This window comes from Tigriopus californicus, chromosome 7 (genome assembly GCF_007210705.1).
Source record: "Tigriopus californicus strain San Diego chromosome 7, Tcal_SD_v2.1, whole genome shotgun sequence".
Lineage (NCBI taxonomy): Eukaryota > Metazoa > Arthropoda > Copepoda > Harpacticoida > Harpacticidae > Tigriopus > Tigriopus californicus.
The window spans coordinates 210,507-214,483 of record NC_081446.1 but is presented as its reverse complement, the minus strand read 5'-3'; positions in this window follow the sequence as shown (position 1 = coordinate 214,483).

Genomic DNA, 3,977 nt, shown 5'->3' with positions numbered 1-3,977 from the left:
AGAATCTCGCAATAAAGATTCAAGGAAAAATGTGGTCTGGCACCCTAATTTTGGGCATTTTTGGGAGGGAGAACTAAGACAAACATCACAGTCAACTTGCACCCTCCGTCCATTGAATTTTCAATAATCCAGTGATTTCGAGTGAGCTGTGTTACAAAACCAACCAAAATGAACATATTTGGTATAATTCGGTAAACACACCATCAAATTGGCTCAATATCACAATGTTACTTGCCTAAACAAACAGGTAAAATGAAATAAATGTCAAAGTACAATGCATGCACAGTGCGGGTTGGCTGGGCATGTTGTCGTCGATTTTACACTATCGAATAAAGTCAGTTGTTCGTGAGCGCGTTCACTTGACAAACCCTATGGAACACAGTTAGAAAATTGGTAAAATCAATTAATTAAAAAAATGGACCAAGGAAGGAAAATCTGGGCTAATGGTTAAACACCTTTAGGAACCGTGAGCTACATTGATGACTATTTCCCAAATTGGGTTCCCACCTGCTTCCCCCAACGGCAATCTCGCAATGTAGTTTTCCGCCAGTCAATCTGAGCCCCCCCCCCCCTGCCCCCGCAGCAAACTCCCCGAAGGTGAACTGAAAGCTGTGTGTATGATAGTTAGATCAAAAAGTTCATCTCTTGTAGAAAATGTTATTGACAAAAGTTCTTATTGGATGCGCAAACACAACTATTGGATTACCCAAAGAAGCAATAATCACTTGATGAATACTTGCGTGCATCACACTTCATATGCTAAGATACAAAGGAGCTTCAGTTTAGATTTATATCAATGAAGCTCAAAAAGCATCAATCTACGTCATTTTGAATCATTTCACTCTGTTTGAAAGTTCAAGTTCAGATGGTACGTATCCCTTCAAGTCAAGTCAACGTAATCATGAACAACTGACCTTATTCCATGGAGTAAAATCAAAGACAAAATGCTCAGTCAAATCGCACTGTGCATGCATTGGATTTTGACATTTATTTCGTTTGACCTGCTTGTCTAATCATATAGCATTGTGGTAATGAGCCAATTTGATGGTGCGTTCACCGAATTACAGCAAATATATTCATTTTCTTTGGTTTTGTAACACAAGTCACTCAAAATCACTTGATTATTAAAAGTTCATGGGGTGGATGGCGCAACTTGACTGTGATGTTTGTCTTAATTCTCCCTCCTCAAAATGACGAAACCAGGATGCCGGACCACATTTTTCCTTGAATTTCCTCATGAATAATTGAGCCTATTCCATGGAGTGAAATCAAATACAACATGCTTAGCCAAATTGCACTCTGCGAGCCCAGCTCGAAACACGACAACATTTTGACGTCTGAACTAGCCCAGGGCTCAGTCTTGACTGGAGTGCTGAAACGTATTTGGCCCACAGGCTGGCCAGGTTTTTTTCAGCCAGCAATGCTAGCTCGTGCAAAATCAATGCTAAAAAAATGCTAATTGGAATTCGAAAATGCTAGAAAAATGCTACTCTTTTATAAGAAAAGCAAATTATTCATGGTGCTCATAAAGAACTTCAGTTTCACAATTCAATTATATTTGGCACTCTTTGACAGGCTATGTTCAGGCGACATCTTGAAAATTATACTTTTAGAAAAAAAAATATTTGAAAAAGGCAAAAATCTAAAGAAAAACCTGGCAGTGAAAATTGTTTCAGTTGCGTTTATGATATTCTCCTAATTTTGAACCCTGAGACTTAGAAGGGGACACCAAAAAGTGACAAGTTTTATTTGAGCAAAAATGTATTTTCAGGATTTGAACAAGGTTTTTTTACGCAAAATTAAAATTGATCTTATTGGCAAAAAATGTTCATCTTGGGCGAGATTAGATAAAGAAATAAGAAATAAAATGTTTTTTGATCGTGGCATCATGCTTCAAAGCGGAAGAGCTGCAATAAGTTTCTTTATCCATAGAGCTTAATTGTTGCCAAACTCTTCTATTTTGATTTTTTTTGCTATTTGTGAATCTTGTGATTTGGTTTACCTCAAATGTGGGGGGGGAATACTTTTCGAGAAACAATGTCATTAACCAAAACATGTATGTTTGTTTGAATTTTATAATGAAATTAACCCATACTTACATTTACTTAATGATTGGTACTTCTTCATTAAACACTCACTGACCATTTTTAATCAATTGTTTAATTTGTGTTAGCCAACCCAAAATCTTTTGGTGGGCCAAAATCTGTTTACAAACAGAAATTAGGCTAAACCTCCTTTTGAATTGAGAAGCAATTAGAATAAATCATTTTGCATCCTTCATGTAAAGTAAACAGTGGAATTAGCTTTTTGGCTACAGCGTATCAATTTCATTCAACGGGAAAGGATCCTATGAAAGAACATTGCTAACACCGCCAATGTAGTTCACTTTCTTTTTTTTCTTTTGCTTTTCTTCCTTTTGGTCATGTTTTGAAATGATGAAGTGAAATAATGCTAGAAAAATGCAAAAATGCTAGACAAGATCTCACAATGCTTGGACTATGCTAATAATGCTAGTTTGGTGCTAAAAAACAGAACAATGCTAATAAAAAAATTGCAATGCTAGCGGCTTTGAATTAATGCTAATTTTCAAAAATTAGCATCGAAAAATGCTACCTGGTCAGCCTGTGGCCCAAACCACTTCGAGCTGGGTTTATTTGGCTTATGCTAGACCCCCCAGAGCAACGGTAAGAGCACGCCCACCCGTCCAGCAGGAGCGGCGCTTTTGAACAGTACGATTCGCTTCACAAGTCGGGTTAAACCTTTCCATAGGGGTTCACCACCTTGATTCACAAAGTACTGAAATCAGTCATCCTAATCCGAGAATATCTCAGCAATCCAAGCCCGCAGAATAAATCGCCACAAGTGCTAGCCGCAATACGGCTCGAAGGACCTATTTCTCCGTTCACCACGGGAATTGATTTACCCCTACTTGCTCAGATTTGCTAATGGTGCATTTAGATGAAAACTTGTTTTTGACACGTATTGTGATCCCATATTCGACGAGAAGTTGGCAATGTGACACAAATTGAGATTCAGAGAATTTACACACACCAGTACTACACGGTGGAATTCTCGGCATAAAGAAGGTATGTACGATGCTTACAACGAAATTCATTTGACCTGAGAAGTTTGTCTACGTATGATCTTTATGCTGACAAAATGTTAAGTAGCTCTACCTTTAAAAAAATATTATTTTTTAATCATTTGGCATTTACACCTTAGCAAATTTCAACCCTACAGGCTTGCGAGTCATACAATTTTGACAATGAATAAGTAAAAATACGTTCATACTTTGTCCCAGTAATTATATATGGATGGCATCCCTGGTTCCCTTTAATGATTGTTTGAGGCCGTGATAAAGGAAGCTCGAACTATTGCTCGTATGCCCTGATTAGGGTTAAAACGGAGGCCTTAAGATAGGTCTAAGAAATTTAAGCCCATGTACTAGGTGCTCTCCATCTTTGAGAGCTATCAAGGTATTTTCACCTAGTGCTTGGGTCAGGAGTTCCATGTTTCCGTTCACCACTGGAATTCAATAAGTCAGGACCTTTCACCCCTGGCTGTGGACGAAACATCGTGTCTCTTTTTTGGTGCCGCGACCCGGGATCGAACCGGAGGCCTTAAGATAGGTTCAAAGAAATTTAGGCCATTGTACTAGGTGCTCTCCATCTTTGAGAGCTATCAAGGTATTTTTACCTAGTGCTTGGGTCAGGAGTTCCATGTTTTCGTTCACCACGGGAATTCAATAAGTCAGGACCTTTCACCCCTGGTTGGTGGACGGAACACCTATTAAAAGACCGAATAAAGAGTTACCTCCTGAGTTGTTTCCGCTCAGTTCTTTCCGATCCACCTATAAGTATGTACAGGATCTGGTAAACAAAGTATGGGACCTTTGGCAAAAGAATTATTTACCTACGATGCTAGCAAGAGCAAAATGGCACGCACGAACACGTAACCTGGTGGTGGGGGATGTTGTT